Raw genomic sequence first — 25,306 nt, 5'->3', positions numbered from 1 at the left:
GTTATTTATTAATTATTAAAACTAGATGTCCTCAAGTGTGACATCATCTCCTATCATTGCGATGTTTGAAATAATTTTGCATGCTCAAAAGCCTAGTGTGACCACAGCAGAACATTCCTTACCTGAGGTAAAATTGTTGTAAGGTTCAATCTCACATGGCTTATTGCTTTAATCAGGTCAATGAAAAACAACAGCAACAACAACAAAAACAATCAACTGTTACTCACTCAGAACACATAAGAAACCAAACAGAAATGCCGTAGCAGCTACCAAACACCCTAACGTTGTGATGGTACTTGCAAGAACCACTCACATCGTCTTTACAGTTGAAATTTGAAACTTTGAATGTGAAACAGTGTAGAAAGATTCCATGCATTATAATATTTTTCAAAGGGGAAGGATGATGTGGCATCTGAAATCCTCTCTTGTAGAAAATTGGGGTTAAAACCCTCCTGATCTCCTTCTTTTAGATTATATTTCAGAAGACACAGGCCAGTCAGTAGTGGGTGATGGAGCTAAAAGTGTAAGGCATCAAGGGGCACAAGCTAGCAGAGAAGGATGAGTTATAGATGAACTATGAACCCGTAGGGATGAGGCAGAGCCATTAATTAGTAGGTCAAAGTAATTAACAGTAAGACAAGGCTCATTTAAAAAGAAAGTGTCCAAACCAAGTGACATGATTTATTTATGTCAAACTGTGAAACACATTGTATAAATTTGAGTAATTTCCAAACAACAACTAATGTCACCGAATGCCTGCATGTAGAAAGCACACAGATGCAATATTGGCTTTGTTTTTATTTAAAGTGAGCCCTAAAGAGCACCTGAAATGTCAGAATGAGGATGTGAATTATGCAAAAGAAATTCAGTGTAAAAGTTGAAAAGCCTTAACTGATGATTAAGAAAGGATTTCTGTCACAGTTACACACAAGGGATAGTTTTTCCAAAAATGGAGATGTCAGACATAATGCTAATGACTGACATTTATGTAGAAACAAAAGGTGCAATCATAGTGAATGGTGATCGAGGCTAACATTTTGCCAAACATCTCCTTTTGTGTGCTACAGACGTCATATGAGTTTGTGAAGACACGAGGGTGACACATTTCCGACTGGATTTTCATTTTTTATTGTCACTCTCATTTTTTATTTTCGAGACTGAACGGTTGCAAATCTCTGAAAAATTTTGAACTGCTCTTATATGGCAAGGACGCCCTCAGAGATGCGAGCATGCAATACTGGTTAAAGGAACAGAGCCATATTCACTTAGGTTAACTCACGTCTTGATCTTGTGCAATGAGAGTATTTCTCAGGTGGACAGCAAGTAAAAGAGAAGGTAGGAGAGCTGTCTTTGAACAAAAAGTGTTTTTTGGTGAAACTGTAACAGGCAGGGAGTTCAAAACAAAAAGACAAGTCTGCACTAAGGGTGTCTATATGAAGTCTTGTGTTGTGATCAGTGTCAGATCTGATCTGTCTCTCATCTTGTCATCGTTTCACGTTGCTGAGACGCACAGTCTTCTCCAGCTCAAACTGCCGCTGATCCACTCTCTCCAGAAAGTACTTGCGCTCCACGTATCTACAGACAAATACAGAATAGTGACAGTTGGTTGCTGAGATGATAGTGGGTACTGTGCACAAACAAAATAATAAAAAAAACATTTCCATGGTGTCTGCAAGAATGGGAATAACAGAAACAGTGGGTCTTTGCTGTGTTTCTTCGCATCCATATTCGGTTTGAAATCAGATTTCTAAAAATGTATTGCAATCTGAACAGTCTAAATGGATTTGAAGTAGTTTTTCATCATTTGTGATGTAACATTTTTGTAACGTCATACAATGTGCACAATAATGTCTGGAGCAGAGCTGTTCACTTATTAACGTTAACTCATTTCTAAATTATAAAACACTATGTGGTATTCACTTCGTAGAAATGAGTGAACAAGCGATTTCAGACACAACATTCTATTTAAAAAAAATGATGTGCATCTAGGAATTTATTCCACATCCCTTATTCGCTAAATGTGTTTCCATCGTAGTTTATGTGCATGTCTTCAAGTGTTTTATGCACATTTTCTCCACATTAACAGCTATTCTCCCCAAGTTGTTGCTATTGAAATGCTATCTGGGTCATTGCAATATCAACCAATGTAAGTATACCAGATTTTGGCAACATGGTTTGAACAAACAGATCAGATTGCAAAATGACAATGCAGACAGTAAGTCTTAAAAATCAGATCTGCAAACAAAATTGTGATTGCAGTGTGAACAAAGCCTTAGTAAACCCATATACTGTAGATGGGTGGCAGACATTATAAGCTCTGGAGGTTATAAGTGCATAACAAAGTCTCGCTGGTTTGTAGGCGAAGGATTGACGTGGAGAATAGAGAAAATAAGCAGACATCATCTGGTTTTGTGGTTTTCCTCATAATAGCTAGAGTCTGGGTTCAGGTACAGGGAGCTGGCTGATGATGGGCAGAGACAGGCATCTCCAACATAAAGCTTAATGTGAAGTCCAGCTGAATTGTTCTGGAGAGCAGTGTGCACTAACAAATCCCGTGGAGCAGATGCTATATACAGAGAGATGGGAGGCTACAGAGCAGAGACTGGAAATTGTATTAGATATCACATTACGCCCCTGCCAATGATTAAAAGGAGACGACGCAAAAAAATGGATTGCCTGTGTCCTGTTTGAAGTCCTAATGGGATCTCTGTGACACAAATACACACACAAACACTTAATCTCTGCTATGAGATGAAACTGGGTGCTACACAGTGGGGTTATTCTTTTTTTTTTAATAATTAAAAAAAAAACATCTGTGGTCCATGTATAATGTTAGTCTTTTTATGTCAGAACCTTTATGTAATTTTTTTAATGAACAATTTTACCCTCTCTGTGACCTTCAGAAATCAATGGGCCTTTTTGCTAAGGTGCCTTTTAGGACTCGTATATTAATGCCCTCTTCACGTGCAAAATGAAACCAGTGCTGTGCTGCACTTACTCCTGAGCTGAGGGTTTGCTGTGTAATCTAATATAGTCTGTGCTGGCCAGTCAACAGTGTCTTTATAATGGATGGCTAAATTATAGTAACGGGTCCACAAAAATAATCCATAATGAAATATTCTGCTCAAACAATTAAAATCAGACTTGTACAAAATAAACATCAGTAACTCTTTACTTTTCTTGGGATTTTTTGGAAAAATATGCAGAGCGGCAGGTGCTCCCCACTGCAAGAAACAGTACACAAATTGACATTCCCACATTTTATTCTCATCATTAGTTCTTCTTCTTGTGTTTCGGAATAACAATAACCTTTAAAAACGAGAAGCCTGGATTTACAAATTTCAATGGGGCAAACACTCAAATATATATTGTGCTTCCTGCACGCTCTACTAATCCAATGTTTAAAGAGCACAATCTGTCTCATGGCTGTTCCGTTCCCACTAAATCCCAACAGAGGGGCATTCTCCCCAGTGTCTAGATCCCAAGATGCTCTGATGCCCAATCAACCGTTTACCTCCTGAAACTGCAGGCCCTGAGTTTACTCACTATGCGACCTCTGTCAGATGTGCATGCACTTAGACAGCAGTCTCTTGTCTTCTATAGTCTTTGGGGGAAAAAAAATTCTGGAAATATCAGAAGGTTTGGAACCAAGAACTTACACTTAATAAAAAAGGAAACATCAAAGAACTGAAAGATTTGTATGACTTTCGGTTCCATTAACAGTTCTTGGACACGCATTCTTCTGCCGATGCGGACAGAACAACGTATTAAAATAGTATAAAAGTGTTTCCTGGTACCACTTGGGGGCACTCCAACACCACTACTGAATCAGTAGCACGAAAAATACAGCGTGGTCTGATTCCCAAATGAATAACTCTTATGAGTCGGTTCTTTTTAATCTAAGTTGCAAAACATACAGCACTATCTCCCAAACGATTTACTCATATCAGCCAGTTCTTTTAAGCAAATGAAAAACATACTGAACAGCAAGTCATTCATTAAGTCATGTCCCGTCCGACTGGAATCAAGAATTGTACTTTAGGCACATTTGATCATTGGATGGTTGTTAATATGACAATGTGTAGTTAAAAGACACACATTGTGTTTTGTTGTAAAAAGTGGAATTTTATAGAAATTAAAAAATGAATAAAACATCTTAATTAACGTTAATTACGCTTATAAACACATTTAGTAAGAATCTGTTCTGTTAAAATATGAAATCATCTCAACATTTGGTAACAGGTTGTCATGGGCAATAAACATTAAGAAATGCATTTCTTATTTTAAAATGTTTCTTTCTCAAAAATACAAAAAGTATCAGTAATGGAACCTTTAAGGAACCAAAATCAGAATTGGAACCAGAATAGTTAAATTCCATAAAATTTCCATCCCTAAACATCAGCCCAAACTAAAACCGCTCTAAAAAGGCTGTGAGCATGCAATAAGCTAGCGTGCACTTTGCTATTCTAGCTTGCGTCTGGTCCGCACATCTTCCAAACCCTTTAGAGTCCCTCCTGCTAAACCACATCCCTCTGAGAGAAACAGAAATATGGAAACAGTGGCAATCCATAATTTCATCTGTCGAAGGAGCTTTATTTTTAAACCCCAAGGTTTTCAATTTAGCAACTTTTCCACTCCCTACAACCATCTGCTCAAGAAACAAACACCTCTCTTCTTCCATTTATTAAAGAGGAGCACTAGACCTCTTTTAAAGGGATAGTCAAATTCTCACATTATTCACTCACCCTGATGCCATCCCAGATGTGTATCAGTGTTTTTCTCCAGTAGAACACCAATTAAGATTTTTAGAAGACGATAGATCTCTGTCATGTCCTTATAATGCAAGTAAATGGGTGCAAACACTTTAACGGTCCAAAAGTCAAATTTAGGCAGCATATAAGTAATCCACATGACTCCAGTCAATAAATCTCATCTGAAGCGAATCAAGTTATTTTTATTTATATAATGCTATTTATATAGCACGTTTAAAACAGAATCAAGGCTGACCAAAGTGCTGTGCAATACAAAATATTGATAGGTTTAAATAAGAGACAAGTTGATAATTAAAACGTAATTCATTTTAAATCAGACCTTCCATCCAGGGCTCTGATGCTGTTTGAAATGGCCAAACTCTCACATGACGTTCGATCTTCTGTTGTAAATAAGTGCTGAATTCTCGCATGAACTCGACACGCTTACATCACGTGACAGCTAAGTGATGCGTCGACTGCTGGCAGGAAGCGCTTTTTTAAAAGTTGTTTTTACACAAACTTATCGATTTGCTTCAGAAGACATTGATTTATTACGTATGTGCTGCCTAAATGTGACTTTTGGACCATCAAATTGTTGGCCCTCATTTATTTGCATTGTAAGGACCTGACAGAGCACTATCTTCTAAAAATCTTTATTTGCGTTCTGCTGAAGAAAGACAGTAATACACATCTGGGATGGCATCAGGGTGAATAATGAGAGAATGAACTGGGTGAACTTTTCCTCTAAGAACAGGAGAGTCTCAGCGCTGAGCATGCAGCTCCACCATGCCTAGTGAGTAAAATATTATACATGAAACATGAACCTTTGCATGCAAAGATAATGTCATTGTGAATTACCATCCCCTTGGGACAAGATGCAAGGTCTTTCTTGCCTCTTTGTATATGCCAAATGCATCTTGGGAATGGTGCAACATCTCATAATTGTGGCATGGCATTACCCTAGAGGAATTCCTGCTCTGAGACCCACTGCAGGCTGGGTAACTTCGGCGACAGGGGATTTTAAAGAGGTATTTGCAACTCAGAGAACAGCAAGTAAATAAAGGCATCAGCAAATGCACTACTAAGATAACTAACAGCCACAGCTGAGGCATGCAATCCAAGAGACCTAAAATGTACTCACCTCTTAAAACTAACCAATTGGCATCCTTTCATGAAGGAAAGCTCAAAGGGAAACAAATGTTCCGCCAAATGATTTCAGTTCCTCCTAAACTAATTATGAATGAAATCTAATCTTAATTGTAGAGCGGAGATGCAACTATGTATGTAGATCTAAATTATGGTCTTGCTCAATTTTTGAAGTCTTTTGAAGTCTAAAAACTGATCTGCAGATTACTGGTACTACAGTCCGTCCTGACAAGAGAAGTATACTTAATCTACAAACTTTATTTTCAATCCCTTAAACATAATAATTTGTAACATAATGTTGTAATTTGCCAGATAAGACCATGTATTTAGGCTTGTGGTAGTAACCCTGAGGACTTGCCGGGTTTGTGTATCTTACCAAAAAGGGAAATTAGCTCACTACAGTATGTAAAAAAAAAACCCTCTATACAGTTTTGACAATGCACTCTCATTCATCTCTACACGTACTCTAATTACAGTTAAAGCAGAAGATCTTTTGAGTTTTGAATGGAAAGTTTTAATTATACCTTTGAGGTAAAGGGTGTGTGGGGAGAGATCGATAGCAGGGTTTCATGGACCTGTTCATAATAAAACTGAAATCCTCTCTCCTAAGCCCCATCCTTAATGGCATTTTCAATGTTGTGTTTATAAAACAACTTTCCTCCAGTATTTGTCTTAAATGTATTATTACGAACTGAAAATGGAGAGAAAATATGGAGCAGTTGGTTGGGTGAAGAGGTGTTTTTCTGGGGAACAGGTACCGTGGGATGGAAATTATGTAATTGCGTGTCTCTTTTTTTGAGGTCTGCATGTGTAGGAGAGATTTGGGCGTTGAGTGTGTGGCTCCGCATTGCAAGTGTCTGCCCACACACGTTTGAAAGAGTTTGGGTGCCCTTCAGTGACTTATGCATGAACAGTACATATTTATACATGAATGTCAATATGAATGTACTGTATATACAGTATACATTTATTATTTAAAAAAAGAAGAGTTTGGTGGATGAAAACAATGCAAAAATAAAAATAAAAAAAAAACGTTTAATTTGACAATCTTAAAAACGAGAAAATCTTGGTGGTGCATGACACATTTAATCAGATATTTAACCCATATAATAAACAAATATAATTATTGCACAACTATAATAGTCCACACAAAAACAGAAATCTATTAAATTATAACTTAAAATGTATCCTTAAAGGCAGTGGACTTGAAATGTTTCAATTCCAGCTAAAATCGGAACCAAGAAATTGCATTAATATAAGTGAAAAAATGTATTTGCAATATATTTAATTTTCTGTAAACACAACCTTAAATGTTTCTGAACCCCAGTTTTTATTCTGTCCAATGGTGCGACAGCTTTGCGTCAATCTTTTGACTAAAGTCCAGTTGTACTCTACTGCCTCACTGCCTTCTCCTCAAGATAAGCAGTTTTAAATGAAATGCAATTGGCTTTGGTCCCACTCTATTTATTTATAAAGCACTGAGCTACAAAAGACTGATCTTAGACCAGTTGGGGATCATCCTAAGTCAGGTCTTAAAGAACTGATAATTTATATTTCTGTACAATACAATCTAAGGACACAGAGGAAGAGATACCACAGGTCATATTTGAGCCCATACTGTATCTGCTCACCTTTTTCACATTTTCTGTGTTGACAGTCGAGGAAAATCAGCGTACAGCAAAAACAGATCACCTCGGGCTACTACTTTTCACAAAAGAACACATAAGGGCTGGGGAATGTGAAGAATTTAACTCATAACCAAGCCAATGCGGAATCTGTGCACAGAACTCTGCAAAAAGCTCTACAAAAAAAAAGTGCATATCTGCAAAATAAAACACACGTCATCCTCAAATTTCTACAAATCCCCCACCTCTTGCATGTTCATTAATTAAATAATAACTATATAACAACTAATTTGGTGATGCTTTGAGCTAACAATAATAGACTAACATTCTCAGCTGTATTTAATATATTTTACTATGTTTAAATCGATTCCTTAAAATTCTGCAGATTCTCCCCCAAAATCAGAGCACGAAAATTTTAAACAAGTCGGCAAACTTGAGGCCGGATGCATGAAAATCTTCTTAAGGAAGACAATTAATGAAGTTCTTAGGGTGATGAGAATGACAGCCTTATCAGGAATACCAAATATTCTTAACTCTTTTTAAGTTAGAAAATGAGAGGAAAATAGGAGAATTGTAATCTGAAGAATGATTCATGAATCTGGCTCCTGGGCCTGCTTATAACTTAATGCATGTTTCTGCAGTCCTAAGAGCAAATTCAAAGATCAGCATGTTAATCGAAAGCATGTATAGCATATGGTTTTATCACAAAAACTTGAATTTCACTGTCCAGGGAACTTCAGAGCAACATAGTTAATTAATTCTAATGTGTAAAAAAAAATTGCACAGCAACACAATATTTCAGTGAGCTGTCGGTTTAAGCACACAAGACACTTAATGATGTTTATTCAGCTCTCATGAAAATCTCTGAAGCCAGTGTGAGACACTAATGGGAGATAATATTATATGATTCATTTGTCTGGGTCACTAATGAGACTGAAACGTACCCTTCTTTGCCCCGATTATGGATGGCCAGCTCATCTACAATGCCCTCTTCTGTTTTAAACGTATCCCAATCCAGTTTAGACTTCTCCAAAGTGCTCATCTTCTGCTTTTTGGCCCGATGCAATTCAGAATGCTCCCCATGCCTGCTGGCCTCTTCACACTAGATGGAGAAACATCAACATAAAAAAAAAAATGTTTAGGAGAAAATGGTTCCAGTATTATTTTTGTTGGATTTTAAAGGGATTGTTCATTCAAAAAATAAAATTCTCTCATCATCTACCATCATGTTCTTAACATAAACATAAATTATGTTAGGCAGAATGTTAAAGATTGACAGCCTCAGTCACCATTCACTTCATTTTCATTCAGACTTTCATTGTACAGAAAAAGATGAAGGTAGATGGTTACTGTGGCAGGGCAGAGGGCGGGGCCAGGTCGTGTTCATACACACCCGGTCCCTTATCAGGCTAATCAAGCCTCCGAGAGGGATAAAGGTCGACTGCGGAGGATTGTGCGGGAGAGAGAGATAGTTTACGGACATGTCAGTCAAGTATGTGTTTTTTTAAGTTTATCATTAAAAATATTATTTATATTTTGTCAAGCCGGTTCTCGCCTCCTCCTTTCCATTGATCCCTTTACAGTTACTAAGTCTATGATCTTTTCAGTTTCATGGAAAAAGGAAAGTCTTAAGACCTTTTCAGACCAAACGCAACACGATAATGAAAGGCGAATAGCCGGCAAATGGCCCTTTCCCATAGGAAGTGAAGCAAATGACAGCTGTTAACACATTCACAACTTTACAATAGGTGCCGCTAATTAACAAGCAATTTTAAATCCGAAACGGTAGGTGGCTCAGCATGCTTTTGAGCTGGTCTGCCCTCTGCCCAGGAGAAGAGGTACTTGACAAGCAGATCGAAAAAAGAAAACTGATTTCTCTACAAGCTGCAGAAGAGATGAAGAGTTCCCTATCAATTCAGTTCACTCAACATGGGAATTCCTTTTCCACGACCTAGTTGAAGCCCTTGTATCATAACGCCAATCTTATGATTGGCAATGGGGTTTGAGCCCCACCTCATTTGCCCTATTTAAGCGGGCACTCAAAAATAATTTTCTTCAAGACCAACATCGTCGCCTCTTGACTATCTCTTCACCGTCGATGGACAACTTGCTCATCCATGCAGATGCATCAGGACGTTCTTTGCCTGACTCTCAGTGCCTGCAGCGAAAGAGTCACCCGCCCATTATAGTGTTCTGGTGAAGAGTTTCTCCACCACGCCACCGGATCCCTCACCTTAGTGAGACATCCACCCGCTTCCCACAGCATTCAACTAGAGGCATGGGCTCTTCATGGGCATGGACAAATGGTGCATCACCACTGGATATATGCTTTGCAGCAGGATGGTCTTCGCAGAAAACATTCACAAGGTTTTATAACCTAGACGTGGTTTCCATTGCTTCACAAGTACTCTCCGTCTAGAGAGCTTACCATTCCAACACCAGGCAGGTGAGCCCGAGATACTTATTACGGACAGGCTACCTGTTATATAATTTTATTATAAGACATATTATAATAAGTCACCACCCGATGGGCCCATGACCTCACATGCATATTCTTCTAAGTGTTTATACCCTGGTGCATCTCAGGGTATCACGTTACATAGTGTGGTGTGAAAGGACTCACTGTAATTTTGAGTGAACTAAAGCAATTGGAAACATATCCTCCGTTCCCTGAGATAAAGGGAATGAGACATTGCAAAACTTGGATGCACTACTACTTCAGAGTTTCGAGCAATGCATTCTTGTCCTTCAGTCAGAAAATTCTGAAGAAATGGTTTTTGAGCGCCCGCTTATATAGGGCAAATGCACAAACACCATTACCAATCACAAGAGAACCCTAAGTAGAAAAAACTGCTTCTGATTTGAAGGCATTTGATGGAAATGAAACACGCATCCTCACTGCTTCAGTGTTGTATGTCGGTGGTCAAAACAGCTTTCTGTGCTTTAGAGCCATCTGTTCTATTGACTTTGTGACCTGAACATGACCATTCACAATCTCAACTCAAATTTTATTGGTCGGATTCGGGGCATAAATTAGACACACTCAACATAAAAACTTTGCTTTGTCAGTGTGCAAATTCTGTGTAAATGTTCGTTCAGGTGTGCAGGGCTTAGGAATCCATTGTTACCCTAAACATTTTTAAATGGCAGCGAGAAATTGCGTCGAAAGTTCATGTTTGGTGTGAAAAGGCTTTTTAGGTTTAAACAACACAAGGGTGAGTAAATGATCGTAGAATATTCATTTTTCACTTTGACGAAGTGGAAACAAATATTTTGCATCAACATAGGTAAGGAAAATGCAGGAAGAAGGAGAGAAATAGCATAGAGTCAGGGAAAGACACAATGTGGAAAAAACGAAAATCAAAGGAGGAACGATGAGCAAAAATGCAGGGAGAGGCAATCTAATACTGCCGATAATGCAGCTGGTATGTCTCCATCCCTCGCAATGTGCCGCTGGAACAAAGATGTGTATTTTGTATGTTACAAAGTCATCTTGACACTGAGATTGCGCTTGGCTGCAGTAATGAAATGTTAAACGATCTGTTGAATGAGAGCTGAGGACTCCAGACCAACAGCCCACCCTTTTGTAAGTGGGTGCCAGGGGAGTGAGGACTACAGGTCTGCTAGAGCAGCGGTTCTACACTGTGGTACGCGGAGTGCCCTCAAGTGGTACGCAGCACGACCCAGGATATTTACATTAAAAAAAATTACAAATATAAATGTTATTACTATTTTTTCTATGTATTATTTCTAATGTATTATTAAAAATGGTATATATCTTTAAGATAGCCCACCTTTTCTTTTTTCCACATCGGCAGTGCAGGATGTGAATAGGTATCGTTTTCGATGTCTCTGTGCACACAACACAATATTATTTAAAATCCAGAAAACAGAACAGCAAAAACGGATACTATTGAGGCAAGATATAATTCTGTTTATTTTACACATTCTATGGTCTATGATCTTAAAAGTGCTTTGACTCAAAGACACAGAGTTGTATTTGCCTGTATTTTGTTTTTGATTTCACTGGAAGATTGCTCAGATGAGGGATTGCGCGTCTGACAGCTGTGCACAAGGCAGCGCTATGTCATGAACATTGCCGCTATGTCACCAATGGCCATGTCTGTCTATGACTAGAGGGAAGGAAAATACGTAGTTTGACCAGTTTTAAAATGAATGACTGGTAAGGGCATGATTCAGAGTCAAATGAACCTCAGACAGCTTACTGCAGACACTGTTTTCATAGATCACCTGCACATTATCACATATTTTTAAGGGTGATGCTAACTGCATAATTTTAGCTGGGCTAAGATGAAAAACAGGGTCTAGCAATGCCTAAGCTCAAAATTTCTAAATATATATATTGTAGTTTGTTTGATATCGATTGCAAAACTTCTAAATATGAATATTGTACTGTATGTTTAATTTTAGAAACACTCATACTGATTGTGTAAACTACAGGATTATTGATATTAATGAAATATGGCAGTGTGTATGTTGCTCACAATCCTTAAGACTATCGTTAAAATTTACATCTACCGAATGCTGAAAAAATATTTGAGTGAACATTGGTGGTGACTAGTACTTGAATGTTCTGATTTGATCGAAGATGGTACTTGGCCTAAAAGGTTTGAGAAGTACTGCACTAGAGGAATGGGAAGGGATGTAGGGGGAAATGGGCAATAGGACCTTGGGGTACATTAGATGGTGCTGGGGTGTCCAAGGACAGACGGTTTCACGCTCAAGTGAATCATATGAGAAAGCCTGCCATAAGGAACAAGAATGGAAATTGTATAAACGTGTATGTGTACAGGAGAAGCAAACAATTGGTTTGAGAACAAATAAATTAATGCATTTGTGAGTCTCAAGAAATGGAGACTGACACAAAACAGCAAATATCAATATAAAAAAGGCCTGTGTGAGCAGGAATTGAAATCTCTATTTGAAACACAGAATATGCATAAAAACAGAATCACATGTTATTGAAATTCCTTCAAAAATTTCCATTCTTAAAGCTGAAGATAATTTCAATTTAAAGTCAAGTCAATTTAACAGGACTTGTATGTTACACACACACGCACACAAGAGTGAGACAACCCACAAACAGACACACGGTTAATGTGTAAAGGTTTGAGAAAATGCATCTGCCATCTGTGCTAATGCTGTCAACATTGTTAAAAAAGGAACAAGAAAAATTACAAGATGGAGAGAAGGAAAAAAGAGAGAAACCAGAAGAAGAGGGATTTTTATATTTTTTTGCACGATTTCTTTAATGCCAACTTAATTCCAAGGAGTACATAGGCTGTCAGGAAATGTGTGTGAGAAAGAGAGTGAGAAATACTAATATAAATGCAGAACAACTTAGAACTGCCAGCTTCAGTCCAAGCACATAAATGTACACACACACACACACACATCAGCACACTGGATAGTGTCAAATGAAGCCCATGATTACACACAGCTTTGTGCCAGCTGTTTCAGCAGAGCACACTGCTCCAGAGGCCGTCAGACAAGTCATCCAACATACACACACAAAAATAATGTTGGGGTGCAAAAAAGGCAGCAAAATGTAAAAATCAATAATAGCAAAATCAATACTATAATTATATTCCATGCATTAAAGCTGATCCAAACACATTTCATACGCGGAGAGCTCACCTGACTGCTGCAGAAATGAACATCTGAATTATACGATTTTTAAAAGGAACAGTCCTGCTCTGTGAACTCCTTAAAAAATGAAACCTTCATTTATTTGGAGGATAGGTTGATTTTGTAATTGTCTGGATGACAAACAACATCCACATTTTCTGCATTTACAAAAATTCATCTCAGAGTAAATAGCTTTTTAGAAAAACAAAACTGTGATTCTTTTTCATTTTTCTTGTGACATTTAGCTGAATCAAGTTTGGAATGAATAGGCCATTAAAGGTTTACCCAAAGATTATAATTCTCTCATCATTTACTCACCCTCATGCAGTCTCAAACTTATATGACTTCTTTTTGAAGGATGTACGAGTTGTTGTCTATACAATTTAAGTGAATGGGGGTCCAAAACTTTCAAGCTCTGAAAAGGCCATAAATGCAGCATATTATATAAGTAATAAATACATACTACATAGGATTTTAGTGGTTTAATCCATGTCTTCTGCAGTGATGTAATCGGTTTGGGTGAGAAAAGTTTCACTTATGCTATATACATCCTTCAAAGCAATCTTTGCTTTTGTTCCACAGAAGAAAGTCATACGAGTTTGAGATGGCATGAGGGCGAGTAAATAATGACAAAATTTGCCACATTGGGAGACAGGGAATGCTGTAAAAATATTTTCCTGCAGCCTAACAGCTTAGTCAACATAACCAGTATACACACACACACACACACACACACACACACACACACACACACACACACACACACACACACACACACACACACACACACACACACACACACACACAGACACACAGACACAGACACACTGCTTAAAACAATCCTGACAGGGAATCAATATACAATCAGGATTCAACTGATAGTCAATCCTGTGTGCCATGCAGCAGTGTCGATGCGAGCAGAGAAACCAGGGCCAGGAGCCAGACCACAATGGACAGGGCAGAATGCTAAATACACAGCCAAGGTGACTGTATCCTGCCTGAGACATATTCGACCCACTGTCCTGGGTACACTTGTTCTCAGATTGAAACAAACTTTTATATAACCACAACATGTTCATAGATAGGCCTATATGGATTACGAACAAGTAAAATTAAACATACTCGAGCATTTGCCAATATACAAAAAGTACATAAATTGGCAATAAAACCTAAAGAAAAAGGATGCACATAGACACTTTCTCACTACACACACACACACACACACACACACACACACACACACACAAGTGGAGTCAGGAGCCCTGAAGTCTGTGAGTTCATTTCAGTTTATTTGCAGTCAGCATTCTCCCATGACCAAAATCTTGTTACAGTCTAAATTGAAGGCACAAACAGAGCTACTGTGTCCCAGCACTCTTCTGGGTCTTTTCAAGACAGGAAGTAGATTCCTCCAGCTCATTATATCAGTTCATGTCATCATAGGTTAACTGAGTGGCTCATAAACTCAGCATCGACCCACAGTTTAGTTGACAAGTCTTTCCATCTGCACTCTGAGTAATTACAGGCTTTTTGACATCATAAGGGAGGACATAACAGGGCATCATTGGAGATGGACGCCAGCTAACTCTGCACACTCATTCTCCATCATCTCAGCAGCCTGGTTACTTGAATGTGTTTAATGGCCTTTTCCTGCCTGAGGCGAGGACACTGGCCTAGTTGTAGACCAGTTATTAACAAGCGAGTATGGAAGTAGGCCTGTGCATCTGTAAAACCTGCAGACATGTCCTCTGTGGGACACCAGCTCAGGACAGCATAGTTTCGCTGACCCACATTCTGTCTGCCAGATAGAAGCTGTATGAACAGCCTAAAAAGAGGCAGATGGGTTGGTTACACAATACACCTCAAAACACTCAAAAAGCATGCAAAAATAACTTGCATGCACATTTAAACAGGAATAAGGGAAGTTGGGTGTCAGTGTTTTGCTCTCTTATACACACCTCTAAAAAAAAAAAGAAATTGAAGGAAGAGACAAGAGACACATACATGTGAATGCATCGGCAAGACACCACTTTAGTTATGAAAAATGACTTTAACAAACAGCGCACCAATTTTACACCTGGTATTAAGATCCAGTTTGGACAATGTTGAGATGGGACAACACTTAAGACCCAAAACATTAGTACATTTCAACCACATTCTGAGGTGGTCAAATGTGGTTGAAAATGCATGTGACCACATTAGGCTTGTAGTCTAAATGCCATTATTGTGCCAAGATTAGGGCTGCCACTATCGATTATTTTTGTAATCGAGTAATCTAACAATTATTCTGCTGATTAATCCGAAAAAATATTTCACTCAGATTGCAAGTTGTCGAGGTGAAGTCACGTTTGGCTAATATGCATTAATTAGCCTAAGAATTGATGTATTTTACGATTGAATAACAACAACAACAACTGTGCACACACTTTCTAAAGCCAACAGACACCCAAAGCAGATATATAATACAAAAAAGATGTATATTCAAGCTGACAGAGATTGGCTTCTCTAGGTTTGCCCAAATTTTAAAATGCAAGATCTACTTTTTTCTTTAACTAGTTCAACATGATCTACCCATTTCAGTTTAGAGATCAAATATGGGAAAATAATATACATATATACACATACACACTCACCTAAAGGATTATTAGGAACACCATACTAATACCGTGTTTGACCCCCTTTCGCCTTCAGAACTGCCTTAATTCTACATGGCATTGATTCAACAAGGTGCTGAAAGCATTCTTTAGAAATGTTGGCCCATATTGATAGGATAGCATCTTGCAGTTGATATCTGGTGACTGTGGGGGCCATTTTAGTACAGTAAAATGTACTAACATTGTCATGTTCAAGAAACCAATTTGAAATGATTCGAGCTTTGTGACATGATGCATTATCCTGCTGGAAGTAGCCATCAGAGGATGGGTACATGGTGGCCATAAAGGGATGGACATGGTCAGAAACAATGCTCAGGTAGGCCGTGGCATTTAAACGATGCCCAATTGGCACTAAGGGGCCTAAAGTGTGCCAAGAAAACATCCCCCACACCATTACACCACCACCAGCAGCCTGCACAGTGGTAACAAGGCATGATGGATCCATGTTCTCATTCTGTTTACGCCAAATTCTGACTCTACCATCTGAATGTCTCAACAGAAATCGAGACTCATCAGACCAGGCAACATTTTTCCAGTCTTCAACTGTCCAATTTTGGTGAGCTCTTGCAAATTGTAGCCTCTTTTTCCTATTTGTAGTGGAGATGAGTGGTACCCGGTGGGGTCTTCTGCTGTTGTAGCCCATCCGACTCAAGGTTGTGCGTGTTGTGGCTTCACAAATGCTTTGCTGCATACCTCGGTTGTAACGAGTGGTTATTTCAGGCAAAGTTGCTCTTCTATCAGCTTGAATCAGTCGGCCCATTCTCCTCTGACCTCTAGCATCAACAAGGCATTTTCAGCCCACAGGACTGCCGCATACTGGATGTTTTTCCCTTTTCACACCATTCTTTGTAAACCCTAGAAATGGTTGTGCGTGAAAATCCCAGTAACTGAGCAGATTGTGAAATACTCAGACCGGCCCGTCTGGCACCAACAACCATGCCACGCTCAAAATTGCTTAAATCACCTTTCTTTCCCATTCTGACATTCAGTTTGGAGCTCAGGAGATTGTCTTGACCAGGACCACACCCCTAAATGCATTGAAGCAACTGCCATGTGATTGGTTGATTAGATAATTGCATTAATGAGAAATTGAACAGGTGTTCCTAATAATCCTTTAGGTGAGTGTGTATATATATATATATGTATTTACTATTAAAAACAAATTCACATGCATTGAGCTGCGGCAGTTGCGGGCATTGGTGTGCGTCTGCTACATGCAGATAGCAAAAGCCTGTCGCTTGCCACGTAACATGTATAAATGTCCTTCTGGACATATAGTTCCTTACGGAGTAAAAATTTAATAATTTCACATGCAGAGAGACCATTTCTCCCTCAGGTAAGACAAAGTTTTATATCGCGTCTGTGTGGCACGAGACACGCAGCAGTGGCTTTAACAGCATACTCACATTGAGCTTTGACCGACAGCATACAGACAGATCTGCGGTTTTATTCAGTAAATAAAGTTTCCCACATTGAGTTTTACATGTAATAATGGCCATAAACTATAAAATATGTATTGGAAGTGGGGCGTTGTGATCTATTTTTTAAACAATCATCATTAAATCTAGAGAAAGGTTGCATTACATTCACATGTTAATTTACACAGAACTCAAATGATAATTTGAAAATAATCTTATTAGATAAGGATTCAGTCTGATTTATTCAACTGCATGAGTTTGTGCATCTGTAACTTCATGTGTAACTTTAAGTCTGACAGATATCTTTTTCGTGACATTATTTTATGTTGCTTCATAAAATCCTATATTGCAAAACAATGTGTAGATACATTTTTCCAATGTGTTTTTCGCTGAGTTCAGCATGTCCCATGCAGCAATGAAGGGCTCAACACATGCATCTAGATACGCAGCACCGCAGTCGCAAGCAGATGAGCTTACCATATATATATACACGTAAGTTCCAGTTTATGGGTGAAATCACCACAGAGGGGCACCAAAAGCAAGTTGTATAAAATTGTATAGAATCTATTTTAATAACTCTACCTCCAAATCCCAACCCTAAACCTAAGTGCCCTTGGTGTAAAATATTTTATCTAAAAGGGAAAATGGAACATCCGACACACACACTTCACTGATTATGTGAACATGATAACTTCCTGGTTTTAACAAGGGATGAGAACACAGGTCCCTAATACTGCTGAAACAACACTTTATTGGTCAAGCCACATGAGAAGGTAAACACTTAAACTGATGCAAAAATGTCTGATAGGAGATGGCGTTTTTCAATTAGTCAGCAGAATGGGGTCGACGTCAGGGTACTAGAATATTCAGTAGCAACATATCGACTGTCTGTGTGATCATGGTGGTGTAAACGCCATTGTGTCTCGTCTGTCCACTTGTGATCGGATCACCCAAAACCCATCTTAATATCAGGTGTGAATAGAGCTTTAGACACTTAAGGACAGGATGGCCAATGTTGTCCAATTACTTTAAGTCAACATTATCCCACAGGAAGTCGTCATGTTGCTTCCGAATCTTCCAGTACCCTGGCATCGGCCCCAACATGCTGACTTACTGACAAGTGGCACATCCTATCAGATATTTATGTATCAGTTCAAATGAGTTCACCATCTTCTGTAGCATGACTGGAAATGTGTTGCGTCAGCTGCATGGTGGGAAGTAATCGCATTTGCATAATAAGTGACAGCAGCAATTTGGAGGTTCCACTTTACCTCTAAGATTACATTTGTATTCCACTAATAAGTAGGTTTAAGGTTTTGGGCAGGGTTGGGAGGGTTACTTTTGAAATGTATTCCACTACATATTACAGAAAACAAGCAGTAAAATGTAATTTGTAATGTATTCCGTTAGATTACTCAAGGTCAGTAACATTCTAAATACTTTGGATTACTTCTTCAGCACTTTACTTGTTTTGACTATAAAAACTCAGTAAGTACAGTAAGACAAAATATACATGTTAAAAACCTAAATATCTTATGCAGTGTTGATTCTAAAATAAGACAAATCAAATTGATCTTATTTAAAGGATTTTTAGATATTTTTACAGGAATACAACAGAAAAATATATATATATATATATATATATATATATATATATATACATACATGTACACACACATACACACACTCACCTAAAGGATTATTAGGAACACCTGTTCAATTTCTCATTAATGCAATTATCTAATCAACCAATCACATGGCAGTTGCGTCAATGCATTTAGGGGTGTGGTCCTGGTCAAGACAATCTCCTGAACTCCAAACTGAATGTCAGAATGGGAAAGAAAGGTGATTTAAGCAATTTTGAGCGTGGCGTGATTGTTGGTGCCAGACGGGCCGGTCTGACTATTTCACAATCTGCCCAGTTACTGGGATTTTCACGCACAACCATTTCTAGGGTTTACAAAGAATGGTGTGAAAAGGGAAAAACATCCAGTATGCGGCAGTCCTGTGGGCGAAAATGCCTCGTTGATGCTAGAGGTCAGAGGAGAATGGGCCGACTGATTCAAGCTGATAGAAGAGCAACTTTGCTCAATGATCCAATGTGAATTTTCTTGTTAAAAAATATGATCATGCCTGATAACATGTTCATGTTAAATGGCTAGAAATAGCATTTTAGCTTAGCGTAAAGCTGACAATTTACACAAGGTTTATTTCAATTTCTTCTGCTCCAAACTTACTTCTCTGTCTGCTCGTATGAATGTAACGCATCATAAGAATGTGTTTCACCGCTGTTCAAATGCACTTTAGATCGCATCATATATATGGATACATTATTCCATTGAAAGGCCTAAATATTAATATCTGTAGGGGAATACAGTTACTCATATTTTGATTTTAAATATGTAATCCAGTTACATGTATTCCGTTACTCCCCAACCCTGGTTTTGGGGGTAGTGTTGATAAAATATTCATTCCTCTCCACTGCATTACATACTTTACAGCTAAAAACAACTCGTGTTTGGAACCCCTCAGTGGGCATTTCACCCGGAAATTGGAGTTCACACATGCTATAACATTTTAATTTTAAATTCTGAACACTGCGCAGTCTCCGTATGTCCTCTATTACCCTCTATTTTTCCACCATAGTTACAGAACAATGTCGATAAAGAAGGGGTATCAGATACTCTGGCCTTGCCTAGCATCGACTAAAGCCCAAGCACAATTTCAGCAGAAAATATGTGCAAGACTCACTCTGACTGTATTCTGGGCCTGTTCTGCTCTCTTCTAACATTAGAATCCAGATATTTTTAGCACAGGTCGGCAAAGTGTTGAGCTCAACTGTGAGTTCTACAGAGCTCTGCAGGAAAAAGATGTATGCACACATTTAAAGATACAGACAGGTTTTGTTTTCACGTGTCCTCTAGTTGCTGTGGCAACTGTCTGATAAACGTGTTTTTTGGCCTCTGAAGGTTTCCAGAGAGTGTGACTTTTATGTGTGCACACAAGACTGCTCTTTTGCCTTGAGGTTTTGGAAAAGAACCTTCAAATTCTGTGTGTCTGAGCCAATTTGTGTGTACATGTCATGTGAATGTATGTGTGCCTGTGTGCCCCAGACAAGACATGGAGCAGACTCAGTTTGCCTGGAATGCAGGAAATGCATGCTTAAGATTTAAACCAAACTCATAGCTCTAGGGGGACAGAGGAGTGCAGTGATTTAACCAAACTCATTTGATGTTTCACACACTCCTTGTGTCTAATTGTCAGTCTTTAGGACACAATCATATTATCTTGTATAGCCCAGGAGTAACAAGAGGGGACTATTATACTTTCACAAACAAAACACCGAAGACAGACAAACACAATACAGTTTGAGTGGTGTAAAACATGCTATGCTAAACCCCACTGACCAAATCTTTTAAATAAAGCTACAATACTTTGTGTGCCGTACACGTGTAGCCGTAACCCGTCTGTCTCTGCTCTGTGAACACAGGGCTGTCACACTTTGTTCACCTTGCAAGAATCCCAGTTCCAAACTGTCAGTACATTTCCTATCCTCAGAGCTTATGCCTGCTCACTGCTCTCCATTTTTCTCTTTTTCTATTCTCTTCAATCCTTATTCACATAACGTCATGTTGGCATACTTTGGAGCAAATTCACTAAACAGTTGCGCCATTTTCACAAGCTGTACTTATGTGCAAAAAGCTGGTGCAATTAAAGTTGCACTATTATTATCACCCACGTAAAGGTAGTAAATTGAATGTTATTAAAAAGAGATATGTTCCTATTGATCATGGCAGAGGTAATTTAAGGAATAATAATCAAGTGATGGCGAAGTCCGTTAACATGATCGATCCAGATGCACAGTGTAATTGAGTGCACTTTAAAGAGCCGATTCAAGTGTCTGGATTGCAAAGGTGGTGAGATGCTATACAGACCCAGTAAAGTATGCCAGATCCCAGTACTCTGCTGTATCATCCACAACCCATCACTAGGAACTGTCCTGCAAAGTCGGAAATTGCGCTGGGAAAATTGCGTTCAGCACTACATTTTTGGGCGTATTTGCTGCATTACCAAATTTGCATAATACTTCTGGTGAATTGAGTGCCAAAAAAACAAACTGTGCACAGATAAAAACACTCTTAGTGAATTCCCCACTTTGTGAAGAGGCCAGTTTGGCAGTTGATCCACAAAACCGTAAAGCTTGCCTTTACTAATTACGGTCTCAGTATATCTGCATAACCGATAAGAGCAGCTTACTATAATCACTTCCAGTCATTTTGTGTCTAATGAGCCTAATTTCCTTCCTGCAGGGGTTTTCTCTTTTCAAAGGAAACCAGCAGGCCGCTGTGGAACTGAGAAACTTAGTGGAGAGGTATGGAGTGGCCTCCAAATCTAAGAGATCTGACTTACCCCATCTGTTCCCACAATATTTGGAGAGCATCACCCCAACATTCAAACTATTCAGAACCGCTGCAGCTGCATGTCCATATGGACGGAAATATGTTTCCTGTCACAAGCCGAGTCTCAGTCACAAACCCTGGTGTCTAAAGATGAAGCATGATGAGGGCTGAAAAAGTGGTCTAGTTGTGTCTCATTGACAGGCTGAATGGAGGCTGATGGAGCTCTGAGGATCCACAAAGAGACAGGAGGGAGGTGAAGTGTGTATACAGCGAAGGCTGATTTGACATTTTAAAAGTGTCAGTGGTGAATTCCCCCCCCCCCAAAAAAGACTTTCAGTGCTGCTTTTGATATTGAAGTAAACACTCTTAATATTCCATGTGTGATTCTGCATTCAGAACAGAAGTTTGATTGTAGGTCATCTCAGCTGTAAAAAATATTATACAAAGAGGGACATTTTAATAGGGTTTAAATATACATAAGATAAATGTCTGTTAAGGTTTTGATACATTACCGATGCAGGGTTGCGTATGTTTAGTAGGAATGTCACAAAATATTGATATATCAATTATTGAGCAGCACGTTTTTTTCTTTTAAAGTTAAAGCAAGTTTTTGAGGCATCAATATATTAACGTTAGAATTAGAGGCCTAATTTGTGTGCTTTACAAGTCACTCTCAGTTGGCGTTCCATTTCATATTTTCTGACTAAATACCTTTGGGAGACCACAAGGGAGATGTTGCCAGTCACAGTTAGAACAAGGCACAGCTATCACACACAGGAGGCGTTGATGCAATTCAGGTGGCAGTCTAAAGATGTGAATCTAGTCACCATACACACAAATGTTACAAAAGGTTTTTGTATTTCTTCGAGAATGAACAAAGTGACATTGAAGAGTTTACAGGTTAGTGTATGAAACTGGTGTAACTGTGAAAACTAAATGATAAGAAATGGTGACTTTTATTGTGACAACTCCCCTGTTTGTAGAAATGAATAGGATTCATTCAAACTGTCAAACCACAAAAAAAAAAAAAAAACATAAATATAAATATACACAATATATCATCCAGTGATAGATTAAATATCAAATCAAATAATGTCAACTGATAATGATTTGGGTTGTATTTAATAGAAAGCTATGCGAGTTGCGTGCGGTCCGTGGCACTACAGAATTTTGAGCAGTCTCCGGAGGGTGCCGCCGATAGATTAGTGGTGGCGGTGTGCGTACCCTCATAGAAAATAACTGTTTATAATTTTAGAAAGCACCATGTTGTCCACCAGAAGCGTCCACCTTTGAATTATCCTGCCACTAACGCTTTACCAAAGTTGTGTTGATAAATATGTATGAAGAGACAAAAAAAACTTTTGTGCAACCAGTAGCACCATTTATATCTGGAAAATATGCTGAATATATATATTTTCCAGATATATTATCGATATATATACAGTATATATATATATATTTATATATATATATCGATAATCATCAGGAAAATGTGTTTTGATTATCGATGGGTGGAAAAGGCATCGAACCTAAGCCTAATATTTGGCTATGTTCAAAAACACTTTTTGTGCTTTACAACCATATTTACAAAAAAATGCATTTCAGAGTGGCTATCCCACTGTATGACGTGACAGGACAACTAGTCGCTCGTTCATGACGGAATTGTTTGTGAACACCCATATTTTGCGTTCTAAAAAAGGACTGACAACTGAATTCTGCTGCTGAGTGAACATAGCCTTGCATAGCCCCCTGTTGCTGTTGCAGAGATGTTGCCTTTCTACTATCACTTGTTTAACACAGAGACTCATGGGAGGATTTGCATCTCTTTTGGCAGGAGCACACACGCTGTTATACAGAGGAAACTGTGTGGGCTGCTCTCTTTCAGGCCACAGCACATTTTAAGATGCCAGGGGAGCAATGAGTGACCTGGTTTTGTCAGAAGCATTAGCTGGGAGATGGCAGTGCTGTTCTGTGTGCCGTGGTGAGGCGTGTGATGTTGAACCCTCACTTCAGTTAACATGGATTCATTATAGCGGGAAAACTGACTGCCACCGTGTCCTGCTGTGAGGAGACATGGAACAGGTTATTTCAGGTCTGCTAATGAAATCCTGAAGTTGCAAGCTCAGTGTGACCTCATTATAGATGGGTGGTTGAGTGCAATGGTAAATATTGTTTAAAGGAATAGTTCATCTGAAAATGAAAATTGTGTCATAATTTTCTCACACTTCAAAGACTTGCTTTTTCCTGTGGAACCCAAATTGACGTGTTACGCAGAATGTTAGCTTTAATCATCATTCAATTTCATTGTACAGAAAAAGTATGCAAATGTAGGTTAATGGTGACTGTCGCTAACATTCGGCCAAAACACTTCATGCAAATAAAGAAATTAATATGGGTTTGAAACAAAATGAGGGTGAGTAAATAATGACAGATGGTTGTTGGATTTAATCCCACATGGAGAGAGTCACAAGAATTCACAGATTTAAAGACCAGTTAGTTCAGTTTGTTTGGGCATTGTGCTGCTTAAAACACTGGACAAAGTGTTTGATCTCCATTAGGGTGATACTTTTTCTGATGGTGTGACATAGTAGCTTAAACCTCAGTCCTGTTACTGGTTGGAGCCAGAGTTGTGAGTCATCACGAGTGTAACCTTGAACAAGGCACTCCAGTTTGCTCCTTGTCTTCGTAATAAGTGTATGGATAAAAGTGACTGCTAAATGACTACTTATTCTGAGTAACTTTTGCTGATGCACCAGTGGATTAACTGACAAAGTACAAAGCGCATTGTGATGGCAGGGACAATGTGTACTTGAATGTGTTTTTGTAAATGAAAGTTTTTGAATGTCATTAACTCACTGGCATATGGTACAGTTGAACTTAACTCACTGACGTCTAAACAGTCTGAGGAAGGAATTATTCACAATACAAAAGACAGCCCTGTGTGTGTGACCAAGAACTAAAAAGCATGAATGACAGAGAGAACAGTCTCACTGCCGTTGAGGTAAGACACTGCACTAGCACACTGCAGTATGTGGAGTTATCAGCAGCATGCACAAGAAGAAAACCCTTAATATCATTCCTCAGATAAAAACTCTTCTCGATTTAAAAAGTGTGAACGAATATGCTTCTCTCTCTCTATCATGTCCTTTTTTCCCCCCCTTTTCTTCCCAATTTGGAATGGCCAATTCCCAATGCGCTCCAAGTCCTCGAGGTGGCGTAGTGACTTGCCTCAATCTGGGTGGTGGAGGACGAATCTCAGTTGCTTCCGCATCTGAGACAATCAATCCACGCATCTTATTATGTGGCTTGTTGATCGTGTTACTGCAGAGACATAGCGCGTGTATAGAGCGAATATACACAGAACAGGGAGCCCTGCAACAGATGGCATGGCCCTCACAGAGCCCCCTACTGAACATCGTGTCAGTCTGAGATAACATATACAGACAGAAGCAATTGAGACAGCCGAAATAGACTGTTTTGAATGTTTGGAGTGCATCTGTGAGCGGAGTGTTCTTCCTCTCCTCGGGCATGCACAAGCTGCAGTGCTCCTCTCGCTCACCATCATTAGAGTTTTATGTCTCATGTTATGTTAAAGATCAAACGACTATTCGACAATGAAAATGTATTGTTGACGTTGTCTATAACGAATCACTTCAGCCCTACAGA

The 25,306-nt window shown here is 38.8% G+C and overlaps 1 pseudogene; it reads right to left on the bottom strand.

Annotated features, from left to right (window-relative positions):
* Positions 1 to 750: 750 nt before the first annotated feature.
* The window catches only part of LOC127623025 (craniofacial development protein 1-like), a 33,000-nt pseudogene continuing 8,444 nt past the window's right edge, over positions 751 to 25,306 (bottom strand).

The sequence above is a fragment of the Xyrauchen texanus genome, chromosome 29 (assembly GCF_025860055.1).
Source record: "Xyrauchen texanus isolate HMW12.3.18 chromosome 29, RBS_HiC_50CHRs, whole genome shotgun sequence".
Taxonomy (NCBI): Eukaryota; Metazoa; Chordata; class Actinopteri; order Cypriniformes; family Catostomidae; genus Xyrauchen; species Xyrauchen texanus.
The sequence above is the reverse complement of the archived record's forward strand: the minus strand, read 5'-3'. Positions and strand labels throughout refer to the sequence as shown.